General features: G+C 41.8%; 1 pseudogene across 1 annotated transcript in view; it reads left to right on the top strand.

Moving 5' to 3' along the window:
• Positions 1-12,776, top strand: part of LOC308095155 (neuronal acetylcholine receptor subunit alpha-7-like) — a 59,825-nt pseudogene extending 47,049 nt beyond the window's left edge. The window contains exons 8-11 of the transcript in view: positions 4,293-4,487; positions 6,449-6,535; positions 10,204-10,313; positions 12,131-12,776. The product of the transcript in view is annotated as a neuronal acetylcholine receptor subunit alpha-7-like (transcript). The remainder of the gene's footprint in view (positions 1-4,292; positions 4,488-6,448; positions 6,536-10,203; positions 10,314-12,130) is intronic.
• Positions 12,777-25,000: the final 12,224 nt, after the last annotated feature.

Below are 25,000 nucleotides of genomic sequence, written 5' to 3'. Positions count from 1 at the left end.
TAGGATTTAGAAGACATTTTGTAGAATCGGCCACAGGTCTTAAAGGGTTAAACTTGAGCTTTCTAAGCCTTTTGGTTCTGGCCCGGAGACATTGACACTGTTTCCCACTTGGCAGGAGGTTGAACAGTCCATTACAAAGGTGGGTGCTGTCGTACATTATGCTGTCACTCCGCTCACAGCGTTTCTTGTAGACGTCCTGAATGGCAGGTAGCTGGATGCCGATTGAGCGCTCAGCAGCTTTCGCTACCCGCTGCAGGGCCTTCTGGTCAGTGACGGTGCAGTTGCCATACCACACAGTTATGCAGGATGTTCTAAATGGTTTCCACAGTGCTAGAAGTTGGCGAGGTGTTTTTGTGACATGTGGGCCTCTTTCAACCTCCTCAGAAAGTAAAGGCATTGCTGGACCTTCTTAAACAAATAAGAGGTATTTAGGGACTATTTCAGGTCCTCAGCGATGCGAACACCCAGGAACCTGAAGCTTGTCACACGCTCAACCTTGGCTCCGTCGATGAAGTTGGGGTCGATTCTGCCTTTCTTTGACTTCTGAAGTCCGCTAGCAGTTCCTTAGTTGTTTTCTTTTTTTTTTACGTTAAGGACAAGGTTGTTAGAGCACCATGTCTCTTGGTGTTGAATCTCCTCCCTATAGGCGGTTTCGTTGTTGTCAGATATCCGGCCTACCACTGTGGTGTCGTCCACACATTCTGTGATGGTTTTGGATTAGTTAGAAAGTCCAGGGTCCAATTGAGCTGAAGCCAAGACAGTGTAATTTAGTGACCAGCATAGAGGGGAGGATAGTGTTGAATGCAGAACTGTGTTCAATGTGTAGCATTCTGATGTGGATGTTCTTGTCCTTCTGATCCAGATGAGTGAGGGCAGTATGAATGCTGTGAAGATGGCTGGCTTTGGTGTGGTACAAGCACAAGTCTCTCAAAGCACTTCATTATGATATGAGTGAGAGCACAGTACAGTACAGTAATGGTTCAGACAGCTTATTTATGATTGTTTGGGCACAGGGATAACGATGGTCGTTTTTAGGCATGTAGGTGCCGCCAATAGGACAGATGCTAATTAGCACCCCAGCCAACTGGTCGGCAACCTGATCACCCTTCCTAGTATGCTGATAGGGCCGGCCGCTTTGTGTGTAATCACAAAGCGGCCAGGTTCGTTTGTTGACCAGTCATCCTATAGTTTGTATAGTTTCAATATACAGATTATGTATTTATTTATGCGCTCTGGATAAAGAGTGTCTGCTAAACGCCTAAATTGTAAAGTTGTAAATTGTATTCCTTGCCACAGGTACCGAGGGTTGTTGTTTAGTAGGAAGATGTCCTTGATTTGTCACATGTTTGTTTGTTTTGAGATTTGACCTGGCTGTGCTACAGTAGTATCATAGTAGCTCTAAATGCAGAGTTGCGGTCCTTCAGCAGCAGACAAACGCCATTACTCATCCATGGTTTCTGATTCAGCTATATATACGCATGGACTTCTTTGAAGTAACAGACTTGATACAAATGTTCATATAAAGAAGCACTGAGGAGGCATACATCTCTGTAGTACTAGCGAAGCGGTCCTGACTCAGTCCCCTCTGGCCAAACAGTGACTGTTTATTGTTACCGGTTTGTCCCTCTTAATAAGTGGTCTATATTTGGGCAGTAGGAACATAGAGAGGTTATCCCACTGACCTACTGTAGGTGGGGGCAGTGAATAGCTTTACACAGTTTACAGGCATCCTTAATATTAAGAGTATACAGTACCTGGTTCAGAGAATGTTCACCTCTAATGGGGAAGGAAACATTCAGAAACAACCACTGATGATCTATCAACCTGTGCACATCGTTTGTATGTGGAAACCAGGTTGCTGGGCAGGAGATTGTAGCCAAATCTGGCCTAATACAAAGTAGGCCTAATTTAAGGCAGTGGTTCTCAACTCTTTTCATATCAAGGTCCATTATTTATTCGGCATTTGAGCCACGGACCACCATTTGATGAGATTTAGACTCTCAGACCCAAAACTTTGAATATTTTGTTGTCGTTGGATGAGATTTTGTCCACAATTCCATGCCGTATTGATGTGGTACCATTAGGAGATATACATGTAACAGGCAAACGTTGATCAAAATATCAACTATTTAATTAAGTAATGCAGACTATAACAATAATTTAACTCGAGAGTACATTTAATTTAATTTTACACTCTCTAGAGTTAAAGATCTATATGGGTCCATTTCGTTACCAACTCTCCATCATTTAGCTGGGGACCACCTGGAACCCCCTCAAGGACCACTGGTGGTCCCCGGACCACTGGTTGAAAACCACTGTTTTAAGGAGTGGCAGTGTTGAGGTGCAAGAATTGTGGAGGTAACTGTTCAAATTGACACTTTGACTGATTTATTATACTAAAACAGGTCCCTGTACCCTTAAAGTGTGCTTTAAGATATGAGATATTTGATGCCAAGGAGAAACCGGGTTTGACTTTGACAATGGCCACACAGTAACTTCCTCTGTGTTAATGTATCGATTTGGGTGTACAAATGTAGGGCGCACGGCCCGCTAGCCGCGCACGGGGCTCTAGCGAGGGCTCGCTTACTTTGGGGTACCAAAATCGTGGGATAAAAATGTCCCCCCAAAAAATGTAATTAAAAAAATACATGGGGGACCCCCTGGGGGTCCGCGGACCCCCTGGGAGTCCTGGGACCCCCGCAAAACATCTGGGACCCCCGAGAAACATCGCGGACCCCCGTGAAACATCGCAGACCCCTTCGGCTGTTTTTTTTTTTCATGAAGGTGGTTGCTTGTTTCTGGCGCACATCTGGCAACACTGACCTGTCTGCTTGTCTGCCCCCAACGTGGCAACCCAGACTGCTGAGCGGCTGCGTTGAGACACTGTCGTGTTTTAATGTTTTGTGTGGGATGTGCATGACATATTAGCGTGAGTGTGGTGTGATAGAGAGACATGAGCAAAGTGAAAGCAACGGCGGGGGTTCAAGCGAAGTGGTCGCGTCGCGTGTGTTGTTGTTGTGGGGAGATTTCAATAGCGACTGCGTGGTGTTGCTTTCGGTTTCGCTCGGCGGTGGTCGGTGCTCACGCTAAAGGGAACAAAATGGTGTACCCGTAATGTTGTCCGGCTCGCTGTGTTTCGGTTGCGCTCGGCGGTGGTCGGTGCTGACGCTAGGGAATAACATGGTCGACCCGTAATGTTGTGAGTTTGTGCTTGCCGCAATTAATTATGCTCCGAGGAGGCAAATGTGTGGTGAGCAATGAAAAGTAGCCTACGCCACCCGTAAATTAATTGCGCACGTTGTGGCTTGTGTTGTTAGTGACATGTGATATGTTGTTGTTGTGATTAGTGCGAAACAATGACACGGGAAAAATGATGACGGACTTCTCTCCAATGTAATAATAGATGGACCCATCTCAGTTAAATTAATAGTGGACAGCATTGCTTATGACTTAATGGTAAGTGTTGCATTTATAGTACCTTTATCCTAAGCACTTTACAATGTGCATTACATTCACACACACATTCACGCAACAACAGCAGAGGAAACCATGCAAGCCACCAACCTGCTCATCAGTTGCAGTTAGGGGTTCAGTGTCTTGCTCAAGGGCACTTGGACACTAAGCCAGGGGGAGCCAGGGATTGAACCCGGGAATCTTCTGTTTGCTCTACCACCTGAGCCACAGCAGGCTAGGCCATATGACAAGGAAAGAGAATTTATTCCATCAGAGTTGCTCTATTTCAGATGCCAGTAAGTGAAAAATATCGATTGAAAAGTTATGTCATATTGTCTTTGCTTGAAGAAATAGAAGATGACACAATTGTGACATAATTGCATCTATTTGTGATTGTCTTCTTGCTTTTTGCTGACTCTCTGAGTTAGAAAATGAAATGTTCCTCATCCTACTACTCTGATTCCATGGCTTAAAGCATTGGTCCAGACCTCTCAACTATACAATATGAATCCATATTAGATCCTCCTCTATTCTAATTGGCAAATTGGATTTGAGGTGTTTTGAAAGTGAAGTCATGGGAAATCAGTCATCTAACTGGTTCCAGCTGGGCTCTTTTCAATTTTAGCACGCTCCTCAGTACACAGTAAAATCCTCAGTGTTAACCCATTAAGACCTGAGGCCGATTCTACAATTGTCTTCTAAAATCCTAACAGTTTTCTGAAACACTTATGTTGCTATATCAGTGGTTCTCAAACTTTTTCATGTCAAGGACCCCCCAGAATTATATGTATTTGGCCACTCATTCATACGTCTCTCTCTCTCTCTCTCTCTCCCCTCAGGTGTTCCCTCCAAGCGTAACGAGCTGTACTATGACTGCTGCAAGGAGCCGTACCCTGATGTGACGTTCACGGTCACCATGCGGCGGCGGACGCTCTACTACGCCCTGAACCTGCTCATCCCCTGTGTGCTCATCTCTGGCCTGGCCATGCTGGTGTTCCTGCTGCCTGCGGACTCCGGGGAGAAGATCTCACTGGGTATGAATAAAGCACTGGGTTCTTTCAAACCTTTTCATGAGATTTCTTTGGCTATTTTTTTTGAAAATCGTGAAAATTTGTGAAAATCTTTGAATAAATATTATTTTAAAGGAGAATTCCGGACATTTTAAGTGTTATCTTTGATGTCTCGTTACTCACCTACCGACGTAAACAGTGGTGTTGTTTTTTTCCAGAGATTCCCCTGTCGTCATTTTTTCAACCCCCTCAAACATAGTCAAACATGCGCTGAAACTTCCTGAGAGGCTACCGCTAACGCCGACCGATTTAACACTGGTTGCTTGTTTCTTTCCAGAACCTGGCAACTTGGTGTTGCCAGGTAGAGAAACAAGCAACCAGTGTTAAATCGGTCGGCGTTAGCGGTAGCCTCTCAGGAAGTTTCAGCGCATGTTTGACTATCATGAGACTCTACAATGAGTAGTAGTAGAGAAAAAAATAACTTTGCATCGGTTACAATAGACGAATTTCCCTAAGCCACGCGCTCCCATTATGACAACGGAGGGGGTTGAAAAAATTACGACAGGGGAATCTCTGGAAAAAAACAACACCACTGTTTACGTCGGTAGGTGAGTAACGAGACATCAAAGATAACACTTAAAATGTCCGGAATTCTCCTTTAACATTTGTCAAATATTTTGTTCCAGGGACCCCCTAGAAGCAAAGATTTGAGTTACAAATGTTCGCTTTAAAAAAATATGTATTCAAAGATTTGCAAAAAGATTTTGCAAAAATAGCTGATCTACAAGCTCATAGCGCGGCACTCGGGAGCTTGTATATCTGCTATTTTTGAATAGCCCAAGAAATCTTAAAATGACAGATGGGTTCCCAGATTTAATGGGTTAATATATATTTGGCTGCGGACCCCTATCTGGTAATATGTTGTGCCAGGGACCCCCCAGTCCCATTACAAGATTTGTGTTGAAAAAACATAAAAATGTTCCAATATTTTTTTTAAATAGCAGATCTACAAGATCAATCTGCTATTTTAAAATAGACAATGTACTGATTATAAGGTTAAAGTGGTAAAACTCCACTTTGAGAACCACTGGGGCAGAGAACACGGCAAAGCTTTTATCATACACTGTAAAAGTCAATTAAACTCTTGAGAGTGTACGAATGGAACCAAATGGACCCTTCTGCCCTTCTGGTTACGTTTGTATACTCTGAGCTACAAATGGTTCAATCAACGCTGAGGATTTTATTTTGCAGCTGATAAACACAAAATATATATATATAGAACAGATGAAGTAGGCTGGGCTCGATATTCGATATCTTTCTGCAACATTGCAATGTTTTGATATTGCAATATGGTCCCCAATGTTTCGGTTTCCCACATCTGAGTACGCTGTAAGAGCAAAATGGTCGCTGTGTGATTATGTTTGATATTCAGACAGTATACTACAGTCATCTAGACAGACACACATACAGTATGTGTTAAAGCAGACGGAGGAATAATGAAACCTGACCTGCATGTCTGCATGTACTGTAGAGACACATTTATCTCTGTTCTCCAATCTCCGCCTTGGCAAATGCACACTAAATCCCAGAACTAGTGTGAACCCATTTATGTTTCATTGCTCTATGCTAATGTTGACATTATGGCTGTGAATTAGTGTGCGCGTTTGGTTCTATTCATTACCAGATGAATATAAAAACCCTGGTGTAAGCATGGCAATGTAATCGCCCGGACAAAATGCCAGATTGTTCCAAAATGCCTTTAGGTATGACACAATGAAGAAAGACTGAATGAATTTTCTGAAAATAATATTATTTCCTAATACCCAGTTGTTGATTGTATCGCAACCACACACACACACACACACACACACACACACACACACACACACACACACACACACACACACACACACACACACACACACACACACACACACACACACACACACACACACACATGACATTCTCTTCCTATCTGCCTCCAGGCATAACAGTGCTGCTGTCGCTGACAGTCTTCATGTTGCTGGTAGCAGAAATCATGCCCGCCACCTCAGACTCCGTTCCTCTCATAGGTAAGATGCACTGCACTTGTTTTTCCAATCAGCTGAATTAATATCCATCTGGTAACCTGATGTGGAACCAACGTTCTACTGATGTTAACTCATAACTGAGGCCGGTTCTACAAATGCCTTCTAAATCAGCAGTTCTCACACTATGAAGATTTTTCAAAAACTTTCAAAAATAGCAGATATACAAGCTCACAACGCGGCACGAAGTGACGCGCTGTGAGCTTGTATATCTGCTATTTTTGAATAACCAACGCAAAAATCTAAAATGGCACAGATGCTTTCCCGGTTTTAATGGGTTAAGAATGACTGAACATATTGAATAATTATGTGAAATGAAACAAGGGTACAGTAAATGACTTTTCATGAGCGGTGGTCTTTATTCCTTATTGATTGAGTGTTGTAAATCAATTAGACACAAGGCTGTATCTAAGGCCTGCGCAAACAAGAACGGCTAGGTTCAGTGTGCATTTTTCTTGGCTGGACTGTGAACAGGGTCAGCCCTATACACACACAAACGTGAGTCAGCGACTGTTGAAGTTACAGCATGTGTCAGCCAGTTGGCCCAACAACAAACTAGCCAACTGCAGGGCAATTGTCACTCTAGGCTGTGGTGTTTATAGTCTCATTGGGCAGTCGGTTGGCCTAACAACGAACTATCCACTCACAGAGCTTTTGTAGCAATGGGATGTAGTCTATTCTAATAACCGAAGGGTGTCTCAATTCATAATTTGCTTGTCGAGGAGCAAAAAGTACTTTACACGATGCTCATGCAGCAGCCGGTAGAAAGTCACGTCTGGCTTTGTGTTTGCCTAAATTTTTTTTGCACTAAACGCAACGGCCCGAGAGATCAATGCCTGGGAAGTAAGGTGTTTACGAAACAGAAATCTTGGAGTTGGCAGCTTTGTTTTGACGTGGCGTTCCACCTCCTGAGTTGCCCAACCCAAGGTGCATCCAATACAGCAGAGATTTTCTTCTGCACTGTGGAGTAACCTTCGGGTCAACTCGCTCAGATTTTATCTTCCCAATCTCAGCTGTTTTGCTGATCAATCAAGTGTAAAAGGGGAATATACCAGCGTGTTACCCCATAAGTCCAAGAAGCGAGGTAAGCGTACACCTGAGACTGAGGAAACAATCTCTCTCCCGTATTCCTCCCGCATTAACCTTTTTCAAAGGGGGCCATATTTGAAAATATGAAAATATATTTGGGCTGACTGCATAGATCTCCTGTCATACTGTACTTTTGGACCATAGCAAAATAACATACAAATGCATCGCATTATAACAATTATATTTAACTACCATTCAATATCGATAGTAATTTGTTGGCACTGTAGTCAAATGTAACCAGGTAAAAACATTGAAATTAAATACAATTAAACACAAGGAACAAGCTGTTAAGAATCCTTACAAATTCTACTGAGATATGGCCTATCTGCCCAGGTTAATTTCAAAACACTCAGAAAGTTCAATGTATGAATTTGATTTATGGTCCATATTATTTATGGTGGGACATATAAAATCTGCCCTCATATGGGCCCCCCGCTCGGAATTTGCCCTCCTAACACGTGAGGGGCCGTTGTTTTTCGATTACTTTTTTCATTTATTTAATCATTTATTTTTATTGTATTCATTTTTTTTCATTTTCCAAAAACTATAAAAAATAAATGAAAAAAGTAATTGAAAAAACACGTTCTCCTCACATATTAGAAGGACAATGTCAGTCACCAGAACCAAGGACGGGTGTTTCTGATGAATCTAACATGGTTAAAATGGAGTTTGAAGTTACAATGGGTTTGTATAGGAAGGGGGTATGTCTGATAAAATGAATATCAAATATCTAAATACTGAATCAAGCATAAAAACTGTCCGGGGTGCTCCCAAAAAATATGAAATATACCTTAAACTGTAATAACACTGATGAATTGCTTGAAATGATTGAAGTATAGTAAGGAGGTGAGCAGTCTACAAATGGTTTTTTTGTGTGTGTGTCCAGGGATAAGCTTGCAAATTGCACTGGACGGATCGGTGCCATTAGGCTAAGAAAGTAACTCCACGCATCATTAATATTTTTTGTTCGGATCTGGCCAAAACCTTGGCCAAAAATGGAGTCATACATACGTAATAGATGACTGACGTCACAGAGCGGCGATATGAAGTCCAAGATCAACATGGAAGCAATACCGTTATTAGACCCTGTGTTCTTTAAATGAAGATCCTACACAGCACTGATGGACGGGTCAGGTTTTTTCATAACCCGCCCCGCACGGGAGCCCAACCCGTAGAGAGAGAGAGAGAGAGAGAGAGAGAGAGAGAGAGAGAGAGAGAGAGAGAGAGAGAGAGAGAGAGAGAGAGAGAGAGAGAGAGAAAGAGAGAAAGAGAGAGAGAGAGAGAGAGAGAGAGAGAGAGAGAGAGATGTGTTTTGGTGTTTCTTTTTTTCTTCCGTGGGTTGACCCGCTTCGCCCGCCCCGCGATAATTGTGTCGTAATCTATAATCCGTCTGAGAGAGAAGGCTATGGAAGCAAGAATCAATTACCCAGCAGAGGTCAGGCCGGGATGGGGATCTCAGACTGACTTTGGCTGACTGACATTGATTGACTGACTGACTGACTGACTGGCTCGCTGGCCCAATGACTGGATGTCAGCTGGATATGGTTGATGTTTTAATCACACACTGACTGACAACAAATATTGTCGTCACAGAGAAACAAACACAGGTTGACATGCTAATTGTGCTAATAACAGCATCACCTGGTGTTAAAAAGCTCCCTCTATTACTGTGTGTCCATGCGTTTGTGTGGTTGTAATTGGTGAGGCGAGAAGTCACCTAGAAAAAGAAAAGTTTAACAACCAATGTAAGGCCTTGCCTGTGGTTTGACCTGAAGGGATTGTGCCTTCAGAAGTTGTTTACAGAGAGAGAGAGAGAGAGAGAGAGAGATGAGAGAGAGAGAGAGAGAGAGAGAGAGAGAGAGAGAGAGAGAGAGAGAGAGAGAGAGAGAGAGAGAGAGAGAGAGAGAGAGAGAGAGAGAGAGAGAGCAGGTGGTGGTGATACAAGTACTATTAAAGTGAGCAGAGGAGAAAGGGAGAGAGGCAATGAGAGCTGGCAGCCCTGTGGTGTAATGTGGAGCCAGAATCTATTAGCTCAGTCCACTTTATTGGAACGGACACATCAACACATTGCAGACGGAGGGGAAGTGATAGATGAAAGATTGAATCAAATGGTTTTCAAATTCATTCATATCATTTATTAATGAAAGTTTCGCCCTCCGCTAGTGATGCTGGCACTACAATATAATACGTGCGTAAATTAATGTAAACATCGTGTGTGTGTGCGTGCGTGCGTGCATGCGTACGTGCGCGCGTGTGTGTATTTTGGTAGGAAATCACGAAGTCAAGTTTTAGTCACTTCATGCCCTCCCGACACTTACGATTTACGATTTCATTGATTTAATTCATGTGTTATTTTATTATGACACTAAACATTTATCAACTGCTGAATCGATATGTGAATGGAAACGATTCTGACGATTATGCAAAACAATTGCAATTATCTCAAATAATAGCAATCAGGCAATTATGTAATAATTGTGACTGCAGCGTTTAACAATGCTACAGTACTTTCCTGAAGAAAAACACCATAAGCTTGATCTTCACATTTATCTGTTCCTATTCAGCCCAGTACTTTTCCAGTACCATGATGATCGTGGGCCTGTCGGTGGTGGTGACAGTCCTGGTTCTGCAGTTCCACCATCATGACCCACATGGAGGGAAGATGCCCCAATGGGTAAGCTGATAACTCATTATGTTATATTATTTATATGTACAGTACTTAGTCAAATGCTGAGTGTTATGTGAGTGCAACGATGTTTATACTCTCAGAGTGAAAAGATAAACTAGTAGTCATGATTTTTCCTGAGACACACACACACACACACACACACACACACACACACACACACACACACACACACACACACACACACACACACACACACACACAATTTTTACATTAATTTAAACATATGTATTATATATGTATTTTTTTATTATTATTATTATTATTATTATTATTATTATTATTATTATTATTATTTTATTATATATATATTTTAAGCATCAGTATGCACGGACTACTCTAAAGCAGATGTTCCCTTCAGTTATAGGAGTTAAAATATGGAACTCTCTCATTTAATGGTTTAAACGGTTGTACAAATATTTTTCAATTCAAAACAAATGATAAAAATAAAAGAATTAGACAATTTGAAGACGAATAGGATAGGAGTTGAATTTAGATTTGACTTTGAAGTAATTTTCTTTCTTCTTGTTTAATTGTTCATTTGTTTGTTTGTTTGTCTGTTCTTTTTAATAAAAAATCTAAATTGATTGATTGAAATTTTTATTAGGCAAAAGAATGTAAGACAACACAGTTACATTTATAATACTTTTGTCTAAAAGGTCCGACCAAAAAAGTCCTTGCGGACTTGTTTCCGTTGGGGTCCTTGAATTAATTTCATAGACATATATAGTAGCAACCAAACAGTTCAAATATCAACATAAAAATACAGAGAAAAATACCACTATGTACAAAAAAAGCATGACAAATTATTATACAAAAAAAAGGGGAGAGGGGTCGTCTACCGGGAAACTGGTACTACCAGTTTCCCGGTAGACAGACGACCCCCCTCCCTTTTTTTAAAAATATATTTTGTATATATTGTATGCGCCGATCATCAAGTTTTTTTTTTAACCTTTTTGAATAGGGGGCAGGTAAGAATGTTCTTCTTCCTGCTCCGTTTTGCCATAGATGTATTGGACTAAATGAGATATTCTCCTTTATAAGGACATTATATTGTATTGGGATACACTAACATGGGGGGAAAAAAATCGAATAAAATGAAAAAAGTTAAATAAAGCTGAGATGCCCTATAAATGAATGCACTCAGAATGCCATCATTCTCACAGTTGGTGGCATGCGCACACTATATCTGCCGTCATTTGGAAATCCCACGTCAGCGTGGTGAATTTGTCCTGGTGATCTGTCAAAACTGCCACTGTCTGTGTCCAAGCCACGGCATGATTGACATGGGTGTGCGTGCGTGTTTACGCTGGACATGAGCCAGCAATTCAGTCTACCTTGAGGGTAATGTGAGTCAAGAGAGAAATCATTCTCTCATGCTGAACATTCTTTCTCTATCCCATATTTCGTTCTCTCCTTTTTTCCATCTATTTCTTTATCCATATTTGTCTCTGACTTTCTGTCTGCCTCCTTGCCAGTGGTGTAAAGTAACTAAGTACATTTACTCAAGTACTGTACTCAAGTACAATTTTGTTTGCTTGTAGATCTGCTATTTTCAAAAGATTTGTATTCTTTTTATCATTTGAAAACTTGTAAAAAGGGACATTCTGCATAATGAGTACTTTCTACTTTTGGTACTTTAAGTACATTCTATTGCCAATACTTTTGTACTTTTACTCAAGTAAATTTTGAATTCCAGACTTTTACTTGTACAGAGTATTTCTACATTGCAGTATTGATACTTTTACTTAAATACAAAATGTGAGTACTTTTTCCACCACTGCTCCTTGCATCTCTTCCTCCAGGTCAGGATCATCCTCCTCAACTGGTGTGCCTGGTTTCTCCGCATGAAGAAGCCCGGAGAGGACCGCAAAACCACGGCAAACGGCTCCGGCGGCGCCTCGACCAATAACGCCTACAAGTACTGTCACCCTCCCCCGCACCACGCCAGCACCACCAGCATCCCCATGACGACCATTCCAGGCCAGGCATCCAATCAGTCGACCACCTCCACAACCACCACCACCACAACCAACGGGAACATGAACCTATACTTTGGCTACCATTCCATGGGCACGGACAACCCCGCGTTCCCCGCGAGTACGGACTCGGGCGTGGTGATGTGCGGCGGCGGGATCGGCGGCAGCCAGACGACGAACGGGTCGTCCCCCGCACGACCTCCTCCGCTCCGAGCAGATGGCGAGGACTTTGCTGCTGGAGCAGGTTCCGGAGATCTCCCGCATCCTGGAGGAGGTGCAGTACATCGCCAAGCGTTTCCGGGATCAGGACGTCGACGAGGCCATCTGCAGCGAGTGGAAGTTTGCCGCGGCCGTGGTGGATCGGCTGTGCCTGGTGTCCTTCTCCCTCTTCTCCATCATCTGCACCATCACCATCCTCATGGCGGCCCCCAATTTCATAGAGGCCGTGTCCAAAGACTTCATAAAAGCCTGATCGCCCGCCCCCCACACACACACACACACACTTTTTTTCTGAGAGGGAAACCAGGAAGGCATGGCTAATGCTAAAAGAAACATGTTAACACTAAAAAACGATGCCGCACAAACCTCCCTACTACTGTTACTACTACTCTGTGAAGCTGTAACTACTGTTACTACTACTCTGTGAAGCTGTGACCCTGTTCAGTCGTTTTGAAATCACTGTATAGAAGTTATGACTCTTCGACACCAAACATTTCCCCCTGTTTTAAAGATTCTATGACATTCATTTTCACTTTTTTTATTTTGTGACCTCAATTACGCTACAAAAAACTGAACTTTGAACATTCAGTGGATTTTCTGTGGTCTGTTTTTTTTTTTTATAATTAGGCTGAAAAGTAATCTGGGATTGGCCCCTTAACTTTGATGTCATAGTCACTTAATCCCACCCCCTCTCCTCCCCGCCCCTCCCCTCCCCTATCCTTTCCTTTGGGGGGGGCGGAGCAGAGGCGATGATTGACAGGCAAAATCCCTCAACAGCGAAACCCGCAGGCAAAGATTGCTTTTGACATTGCAGTTGAAAAGGCTTTAGAAATGTGAGAGAAAAACACCTGCAATGGCTCACTGGAGTGGAATTTTAAGTTTTTTTAAGAAGTTTAAACTTCTTATATTTTATTTGAAGGACCATGACAAATACGTTTAATGTGTTGTAAAACTGAATGTCATGAAACCTTTAATATATTTGTCAATAGTACATCTTTATGTGTTGATGCTGTGGCTACTCCATCTCAAGATGGCTTCCCTAGGGGTGCATGTCGGCTTTCCGACATGTCGCCTTTCCGACGGTTACTAACCCTATACCTAACCCTAACCCTAACCCTAACCGCACGCGGAAGCCACTAGTCGGAGTAGTGAGATGTCGGAATGGAAGGCGGTTACCCTTCCCTAGCTGTATAGTTGCTGACAACACCTTGTGTACAGGACAGGTAGCTTGTTGCTCTGTAGCAGGTTGAGGCTACGTGCTCTTGTTAATAATGTAGAAACTCACTAATGCACTTTTCATGTCAATCCATCCTAGACTGAGTCAGTTCACACTGTCCTCCTTTAAACCAACGAGCACTGCCTTTTACATTAAAACCTGAGAAAAGATGAACGCATAGCGCAAAAAGGCTGGTTAGTGAGCTTTATTCGGCTGAGCGAAGCACTTTCAAAAGTTGAGAATGGTATTTTTGGGGGGAGAAATGTGCATATGATGCGGGCTGCTGTTTTTATCAGCTGTCCAGTAATGAATTGTGTCTGCTCTCTCGAGATTGCTGGCTCAACGTGCCGCAACAGGTCTTCAGATTGCCCCTTGCTTTAGCCTGAAGTGAGCTTTAAAATGAGCTTTGTACCGACGGAAATCCTGGATGAGGTTGTGATAAGGTTGTGAATATCCCCCGTGCCAGTGTCAGGGGTGGAGATATCTTTCATTTTCAGCAGGAAAAAGCACTCTTGGCAGCGCTTTTTTTATTCATAACAGGTGGACAGTGTGAACACAGCCTTAGCCAACACTACTTTTTCTATAGCCCCCACCCCACCATAGCCAATTCCAAATAGTCCTTATTGTCCAAGTCCTACTACATCCCTATGTGTTACAACTGTCGTTAAAGTCTTGTATGTGTAAAGTGAATTGGTACAAATCAAGACTTTACACAATCTTATATTATATAAATATATTATACAGTAATTGGCAGATTTTAGTGATAGTTCCTGGGGTTTGCAATTGTCACATATTTCACGTTTTTGTCGAGCACCACTGAGAAACCAAGATCACCACACAAGCCTATTCTTTTAAAAAGATATTTGACCGTCTTGATCAGCAAACGGAAACCCATCTTCTCTCATTAGTTCTCTCCTGTCTCTTTCTCCGCTACTTAACCTTTCATGTCACCACCATTTCTGTCCCGTTAGCCGTAAGACTGTACCTCTACCTTAACACTGCAGTGATTTCCTGCGTCATTCTGTCTCACAGCCCAACACTTACGCCATAGACCATATTCACACGGCGGCCATATTGGAATTTAACATTGAAAGTGCCGCCACCCGGGGTGGCTACTTTCATTGACTTCATAGAAACATGGCCGCCGTGTGAATATGGTCTATAGACCGAGTGTTCATGAGCAGAGGCTGTGAACTGGTAAAAGTGATTTCATTGATTTTAAAGACTTGCCATTTCTGTTTATTCTTAACTATGTGTCAATTAAGCTTATACATAAGCACAGTGATTCCACGAGGTCCTATAACAGCTTCTCTGTTCAACATACCTCCTAAATATACAGTGTATTCTATATATTTACTGTATTACACACTTTGGCTATTAGTAAACGTTTTGTTACGTTAAACAAAGTTACGTGGTTGGTTACACAAGACTTTGGTGTTATATTCTTCAGAGATGTATGATCAGTGTCGGATTTATGGTCAGTTACAGATAATCGAAATGGTGTAGCAATTGGAGTAAATGAAGAACCCCCACCCTCCCGCCGCCCCCAAAAAAATTAAGAAAAGAATGAAGAGAAGAGAAAAGAAAAAGGTTCTATAATGTATTGGATGCGACATATTCCTTCATTGGGGATGTTAATACTAAGCCTTTGTATTGCTGATTTGCTTTTTAGTGCAGTTGCTTTTTAATACTCTACTTTAATAATGAAAGGCAAACATTTCCCTCCCATAATCTTGCAAACAGCATGAAATACGGCTTACTGGGTGACATTTATGTTATACTGACGTGTGTTCAACCTTGTCCCTTGTCACCATTAATCCCACCCAAACCTTCAGACAGCAGTTACAAAAAAAATAAAATTAGATACAAGTAAAACATGTGACATTCCATCTCTGACACACACACACACACACACACACACACACACACACACACACACACACACACACACACACACACACACACACACACACACACACCTCAGAATGTTTTCTGACATGACCTTACACTTGCCTGGCTCATGGAAATGCAACAAAAGGGAGACCACACAGGGCAAAGAAATAATTAGAAAATAATTGTACAATTACAATTGTAATTGTAATCCTGAAGTAAAGTCTAGTGTGATATGGACTGTGCAGTGGTAACATGTATGGAGACAAACAAACACAAATCAATGGCAGTCAATGATGGGGTTTACTCACAGCTGGAATGAAATGGGATAATGAGGCGCAGGCTTAATAGCCTGGCTAGGTTTGCCAGTCAGTTGACACATTATTATACAACAGGTAGTTCCGACCAAGCAATCTGATTGGCTGAAATAGCTTTCTAGCCGTGCTTCAAACCAGCATCATAGCACGGGCCTAATCACATTTAATAAATCACTCCGCACTGCAGTCCGCACCTGATTAGACCATATAGCGCACAGCTGTGCTGTGAAGTCACGCTGTCCCACCGTAGGAAAACAAACAGACAGTACCCACCGCCGCCACCGGAGAACAAACAGCTACGCAAAATGGACTATGTTGTTAATTTTGACTTATTTGGTCGACTTACCGTTGATCACTGGTTAGAAGAGAGCACACTAAATCGCCTAAAATCCTATAATAAAAGGAATAACTGGAAAAAAGTGTGCTTTATTTCAATGGTAACATCCATACTGTATAAATATCCTCCTGTGTTAAAGTAAAATTACTCCCATTTCGTTAACAGTCCAGTGTATGTTATACTTTATCGTACGAAGGTATCGCACGGCAAAAATAGCCGATCTACAAGTTCACAACGCATCGCCATCTTGACGCGTTGTGAGCTTGTAGATCAGTTATTTTGGCCACGTAACACGATCGTGCGACGGAGCTATAGCCTACTGGAATCAGCTGTGTTGATGAGACGATGACTGAGAGTGCTGCGCTGTTACAGGGACTATTTTGTCTCAGTCAAATAAACTCTTCTCTTTACAGGGAAACGGATAAGCGAATTTTTTTTTTATGAATTGCCCCACAATATGAATACATTTGGATGTGTTTTGTTGGTAACTGTTGTATAATCGCAATATTACACTCGAGGGTGTGCTTTACCTTACATTATTAGCACTTCTGTGATCGCGGCGGAACTCGGCTTCGCCTCGTTCCTGACCGCATCACAGGCGTGCTAATAATGACGGTAAAGCACACCCTCTCGTGTAATATTGCTTAATTAATTCACCTAGAAACATTCTTCTTTAGACGAGGATACAATAAATATTGTTTTCTTCACTCCCATTTGCCCAGCCACTGTCACCATGACCTGTCACTTCCCTAAATTTAACACGTACAACAAACAGGAAATCAGGGTCACAAACAGAACAATCCTCACGAGAAAGCCATTTACAAACAATACCTCATCCAAGAGGAAGAGCTCTCCATGCAGCTTCTCCTGTCCCCTCAAACAACACTTTCAGTTCAGGGTCCTCCTGGTGGTCTAAGATCAGCTCACACACGGCGAGCAAGGAAGATCAGGCAACAACTGTAAGACAAGAGAAGTAAGAGTATTAGGCTCTGCATGACACAGGTACTGTAGCAAAAACCTCAGGAATTCCCTTCACACTGCTGTCTGGTTTTGTTGACTGAGGTGATCCAGAACTGAACGGACACATCACTCCACACCAACCCTCCTGCCGGGCTACGTCCTAAATAAAATACTGCCACACTCTCCACAGGCAGTGAGGGTATAAATGCTACATTTACAACCCCATGGACTAGGTCAGAGTGAAATGACATGCAAGGGCACAGACAGAGTAGGCATCCCCATTCCTCTCGTCAAAACACTGCTCCCAGCACTTGACTCGTATAAGGGAATGGTTAAGATGACTCCAATGTAAAATACTCTGAAGGAAATATCTTAACGGATACTGTCTGTGGACTACCCACCAAAGAAATGTGTAATTTGTCAACTGTGCAAACAATTCTAAATGATAGAGTTGATCAAAACTAATCTCAAACATCCACAATCAGCCATAACTCCTCAGCCCTGATTAGTGAGCACATACACACATACAGAAGTAACTGCTTCAAGCTGCCCTGCATCTACATTAAAGGAGAATTCCGGACAAATTAAGTGTTATCTTTGATGTCTCGTTACTCACCTACCGATGTGAAAAGTAGCGTTCTTTTTTTTCATATATTCCCCTGTCGTCATTTTTTAAACACCCTCCGTTGTTATAATGGGAGCCGCTGGGTTAGTGAAGTTCGTCTATTATAACCGATGCAATGTTATTTTTTTCTCTACTACGATTCATTGTAGAGTCTCATGATAGTCAAACATGCGCTGAAAATTCCTGCGAGCCTGCCGTTAATGGCGAACGATTTAACACTGGTTGCTTGTTTCTTCCAGAACCTGGCAACTCGTGTTGCCAGAATCTGGAAACAAGCAACCAGTGTTAAATCGTTCGCCATTAACGGCAGGCTCGCAGGAATTTTCAGCGCATGTTTGACTATCATGAGACTCTACAATGAATCGTAGTAGAGAAAAAAATAACATTGCATCGGTTATAATAGACGAACTTCACTAACCCAGCGGCTCCCATTATAACAACGGAGGGTGTTTAAAAAATGACGACAGGGGAATATATGAAAAAAAAGAACGCTACTTTTCACATCGGTAGGTGAGTAACGAGACATCAAAGATAACACTTAATTTGTCCGGAATTCTCCTTTAACTGACCTGTCTAATAATGACTCAATGCTGGTCTTCAGTGCGCCCACATGCAACTCAACAACCAGACAACTACCCAGCAGTGCCAAAAGTAACAAACTTAACAACCACGTTAAGTGGAGGGGTTCACCTCTAAAATACCCTCCCTATCTAACCTTGTCTGCCTCATATACAGACGTCACACTGTACACGCCAACTCCAGCTAAAGATCATGATCCACGATCGATATGCCAGCACAACCAGCTTTCCCTTGTCCCCAATACCAAAAAAGAAAAGAAAAAAAAAGAGAAAAATACAAAATAATTAAATCCAAACCTAACCAAATGTCATTTAGCAAACAATAGCATTTTATATGGGACTCCCCTCTATAGCAGTGATCCAGCCAAAAAACAATAACACAAAACTATCAATATAAAAAAAAAAAAACGATCTAATCCTGTATGTAAGACAAGCAAGGCAGTTAATTAAAAAAAAGTACAAATTGAGGTATTTGTACTTTACTTGAGTATTTCCAATTTCCAATACTTTTACTTCTACTCCACTACATCTCAGAGATAAATATTGTACTTTTACTCCACTACAATTATTTGAAAACTTTACTAGTTACTTTGCAGGTATACATTATTACATTATAAAACATACATTAACCACTTCAGCCCTATTTCATACCTAGGCTATTTGAAAATAGCCAATCTACAAGCTCACAACGCGTCGCATCGCGACACGTTGTGAGCTTGTAGATCTGCTATTTTCAAACATTTTAGTACTTTTACTTTTGGTACTTTAAAGGTAGGGTAAGTGATATTTTTTTTATTTGTTTTGTTTTTTTGTTTGTTAAAAAGGTTAAAGTACTATATTCTGATAGTAATCATTGCTACAGAGCGTTTGTTCGGTCACAGGGGTCTCTCCAGCTCTTTAGTAAACATAATATAGTACATTTTCAGGTGACAACATTTAAGCCAATCAGGAGAGAGCACTGAAAATGCATTTTCTGTTTAATAAAGAGCTGGAGAGACATGGGAGACTCCTTTTACTGAACAAACACTCTATAGCAATGAGTACTATCAGAATATAGACTATTTAACACTTATTTTAACTAAAGTAAATCACTTACCCTACCTTTTAAGTACATTTTGATGCCAATACATTTGTACTTTTACTTTTTAGTACATTTTGAATTACGGACTTTTACTTGTAACAGAGTACTTCTACATTGCAGTATTGATACTTTTACTTAAGTAAAACTTTTGACTACTTTTTCCACCACTGCCCACCACTCACCCACATTGGTACAAACGTCTGGAGGATCTGTGGATGATCTTGTGGAGATGGAGGGGAAGTGTGTGACACACACGTCACTATGTTTGATGTCTCTGCACCGTCTGCAGAAACGGGTCACTTAAAATGTAAAACTTTAATCTGCCGTCATGATGAATCAGTGGATGTGGTCCCTAAAAATGGCAACACCATTAGTTTGACCTTTCACTGCCATAGTGTCACACAATTATCTCAACGTCATCCTCCTCTCATGCCACTTTGGATGAGGAGAGTGGCAAATGTCGATTGTGTAATAATAATGTGAATTGCACTCCATGATGTGCATGATTCTACTAATTAACTCTACACACACAGACTGTCGGGGCGAGATTTCTTGATTTTGACACCAGCGTCTCACTCTAATAGTTTCTACAGTTGTACAATAATTATGATTACACAATGAGCAAAATGTATGATTTGTGCTTGTCGAGATGATACCGTTTCTCTACAACCAGTGATGTTGTGATGCTAACAGCACTGGTGTGAGACAACATGGTTCTTCTAGCTGTCAAGGTTGATTTGGATAGAAGGTTGAAGCCAGTGTGTTACAGATCCCAAACTTTTTTAGCTCGAGACCCAAAATGAGATTTCTCCCCGAGACCCAAACTAGTGAAAATAGCAGATCTACAAGCTCACAACACGTCGTGATGCGACGTGTTGTGAGCTTGTAGATTTACTATTTTCACTGCTTCTTAAAAGTTTTTATTTTATTTTTTTATTTATGGAATTCCTTTGATTATTTAGTTTTTAATAGTAATAGTTACTTTGAAAAAAAAAATTATTTGTTTTTATTTCAGAAATTTTTGTTATTGTTTTTAATCTTTTGAAATCATTTAAAAATAATTGTTGAAAACAAAGGAAAAACAAACTGGTATTTCCTCGCAACGCATAAAAATGTGACCAACTAATGGGTCCTGAGTCCTGACCCAGTGTTTGGGAAACAGTGTGTTACCGTATGTCACAGGTCAAAGAATGTTGCAGAGCTTTTATCACTGACCCAACGGGGAGGAAAGGTACGGAACATTGGAACTCTAATGACACCTTTGACACCTGACTTCAGCAGAGGAATTGGACTCGCAACCAGCAAGAGCCAACTGTGTGGATATTTTAGTGGGATAACCCCACACACACACACACACACACACACACACACACACACACACACACACACACACACACACACACACACACACACACACACACACACACACATTGTGGTCTGAGTGATCAAATGTATTATGTTTTGACAACTAATGGGCATATTTGAGTTATTCCTGTGAGTAGCATTTTAGTTTTACTCTTATGGTGTTCAAAATAATATCTGACTGACTGTGAACTATGCGGAGAGTGATACAGTTGTGATGATAATATGTCATTACAAAGTCCAGGAAAATATATTCTGGGGGAAAAAAACAGCTGACTTAGATGAAGGTGCAGTACCATGATCTGTAAAATAATCAAACTTTCATTCTGTGGTATCTATGGTAATTATGATTGGGCTTATGGTGTGATTTCATAATTTCCTTGATTAATAAAGTGGAGAACAGAAGCTTCAGTTTGATGATTTAACTGTACATGATTATTTTGAAGAAAATAAAGGAAATACATTATAGTGATCGCTGTATGACTGCTAGTATGACAAAACCATTCTGCAAAATAGTGCAGAAAAAAAACCTCAGCAATGTTGTTGGATGTCTTTCCGAAGATGAGTTGAAGGGGGGATCATACAGGGTGATAGACTGGTCCAGCTATAACCCAGGATGCATCTTTCTAACCTCTACCTTACGGTTATTCATGAAGATACGTTCACTTGCCCTCTCCATGAGAGGGTGAAGGATCAGAGTTTTGGCTTATTGTTAGAATGTTGGCAACAGGCTGAGGGAAGTGGTTCATTCCATGTCAAAGGAACCACATCCGCTTTTTCATTAGATCAATGTCTAGTCCCGTATAGCAGTGGTTCCCAAATCTTTTAGCTCAAGAACAAAAAGATAAATTGTGTGTGTACCCGGGACCCAAACTAGTGAACACAGATGATCTACAAGCTCACAACGCATTGTAAGCTTGTAAATCTGCTATTTTCACTACGTAAGTATATACAATTTATGGAATTCCTAATTGATTATTTTGGAAAATATATGAAATTCTATTGACATTTTTCTTTTTCTTTTTTTTTAATCTTTTGAAATAATGTGAAAAGTTTTAGGAAACGAAAAGGGATATTTACCCATGACCCATAAAAATGGGTCTGCAACCCAAAATTGGTACCCAACCCATTGTTTGGGCAACAGTGTCATATACTGTAGAATCTCCCCATCAATCAATAATCCTCTGTGTATGTGTGCAAGCTCAGCCTATTTAATGGCTCTGACTGTACTGTGTAAGAGTGATGATGGGCATCACAGAGCAATCTGTAAGTCGTTACCCAGACAGCTGAGTAAACCTTTATGGACACACAGTAGCACTCTCTGCAAACTGCTGATGTAAAGTTTTCAGCACTTCATTCTATTGACCAGCTCGGTTCAGCGAGGACAACTCATGAATGGATCAAATATTTATTTATTGAATATAAAATGAGCAATATACAGTATTTATTTTGGCTTGGCGATGAATTGGATCTTCTTTTAGGTACTCTGAGAAAGCACATTACATCTCCCTACCAAGACGGACTCCGAATCCCCCAGTTCATAAAAGTAGATCCAAAATGACAGGTGGTAGCTGGGGTGGTGGAGGATGAGCAGCAAGTTTTAAAGCACAGACAGCAGCAGGCAGCAGCAAAAAGAAAGCAAGGAACGAGCAATGCAACTTCCTTATTTAATTAAGGTGCTCTATTATGAAGTGAGTATGTGATTGGTTCAGAATAGAAAGCGTGGAGCTGGGACCGACCAATGGTTGGCCAGCACCAACTGCACTGAGTTCCCTGACAGAACTTGGTCTGCGCATGTACCATGCACGATGCTCATTAGTCTTGTGGTTAGAGTGTATACGCCCTGAGATTGAGAGGTCGGGGTGCAATCCCACGGCCGGGTCATACCAAAGAATTAATAAAAATGGCACCCAATGGCACTCGGCATCAAGGGTTGGATTGGGGCTAAGACCCTGCGACATGAGCGTCATGTCCAGGGGGTGTGTACAGTACGTGTACATCAAGCTGCCTCACGCTACAGAAACAGGATATAAGCTTCTTATTTACTATTTCATTCTATTATGATACATGGGGAACAGACAAGCAAAACCAAGGTTGTATTCGGCCTAACATCAACCACCCCCTACATTCAAATCTCCCAGCAGTGACAAATGACAGAGACAAAGTGAGGACACTATCACAGTGCATATTGTTGTGGACAATTGGAAGCTCATCACAGAACAAGACTTCAGGTCAGTATACACGGAATGCAGTACACATTCACAGACGGGGACATGCAGAAAACAGACACTGTGTTCAACGGAGTGGTAACATTATTGGTTAAATCTAATCTCAGGCTCCACTACACCCAGACGGACAGCTGTTGGTGTTGTTTGGAAATAGACTGCACTGCATGACACCATACACACAGTCCCGCGCACACACACACACGTACGCACGCGTGCACGTGCACACGTGCACGTGCACACACACACACACACACACACACACACACACACACACACACACACACACACACACACACACACACACACACACACACACACACACACACACACACACACACACACACACACACACCATTTCATAGTAGGTTAGCAGTGATTGCATTCTACGTGCATTCCTCCCTGCACAGTCAAATCAGCAGTGTTCATTTGAAAATAATTGAACTCTTATGGGTCAGTCCAGTTGTTAATAAGAGCAGACCAGCACTCACGGAACAGTCCTTTTAAGGTACATTTATTTATATATTTTAAGCATTTTAAGCATGGTAGTAAGCTGCAGAACAGTTAACAACGGACGCGTTTCGGCGTTAAGCCTTCATCAGTGTTGTGTGCTGTGGGCCAGTTGTTACAATCTCACAGAGTTGCTGTTCCTCGTCTCTGGTATGCTGAAACTGAGGGACAGAGCACCTGGGCTATAGGTGGAGGTGTCTTATGTAAGCATGGTACAGTAAATCATGTCTGCTCTGTTTGGCAGCATATCGGTTTTGCCAGGTCAAACGGAACAGAGCGTTGTGGACTTTATCAGAGATTTCACTAGGAAAGACCAAGCATCAGACAAAATAGGTTTAAGGTTGTTTATTGAATAAACCCTGGAGTATGGTCGTGTATGGGCGTGTCGCATGCGTGGCATGGGACGTGCGGCATAAACAGCCAAGGATGCAGAGTGCGAAATGGTCATCTAAGGTCATCACTACACGCAAGCGTGGAGTGTGCGGCTCTGATGGCCAATAGCACTGGACATGGGAAGGCAGGTGTGATTAAGAGGGGGTGTGGCCAAGGAGGGAGGTTCCGGGGGGGGTCGTGGACCCAGATACTTTGGCTTAGGGGTCCAAGGTGTAGCCTGTGCGGAGGTAGGTTGAGGGACCCCGCCTGGAACCTGTAGAATAGGATAGAGGTAGAAAAGAGGAGGGAGGGTGGGAGGGTTACTGGAAACTATGCACACCGCCATTTTTGAAAGTTGGGTTTAAATACCCCAATGGTTGGCAGGGGAGGAGTTGTCAGCTTGATTGGAGATAGGTGAGTGGTTGGCACAGGGTGGCACGGGGTGGAGTTGCCAGTGGCTGAAAGATCAATATATTGATCCAATATAAAGATCCTTTATGAGTTTGTGTTCCAGTTCCAATTTTGCATGCTCATTTATTTATTTAATCACTTCCAATTTCACTTGTTCATCCTGTATCCTGTATGAGTTCTCTCTCCTGTTTGGATGAAATTAGTATTCCGACCTGAAAATGTATTTTCTGTTGTTTACTAAAGAGCTGGAGTTTGTGCATGCGTGCATGCATGCTCACGCGCACGTGTGTGAGTGTGTGTGTGTGTGTGTGCACACGTGTGTGCGTGTGTGTTTCATTCCCCATTCTCACAGTGGTTTCCCTTTGTGTAGTAGTCACGTCACCTATATTTGATTTCTTTGCACCATATGCCAAGTGACAGCGATTGACTGTGTCTGAGTGCAAGGACGATAGCAGAAACATTTCATCCTCTGATTATCATCCTTCATGCCTCTCAAGTCATTCTTCTCTCTGAGATATCCACATTATTAACATAATGTCTCCATCAGTCCATCCGTCTATCTGGCCAAATTCTGTGTTAATTTAACAGCTAAA

Source organism: Gymnoscopelus braueri (genome assembly GCF_963280865.1).
Source record: "Gymnoscopelus braueri genome assembly, chromosome: 2".
Lineage (NCBI taxonomy): Eukaryota > Metazoa > Chordata > Actinopteri > Myctophiformes > Myctophidae > Gymnoscopelus > Gymnoscopelus braueri.
Note: the sequence above shows the minus strand (reverse complement) of the source record. Positions and strands in the feature narration are given on the sequence as shown.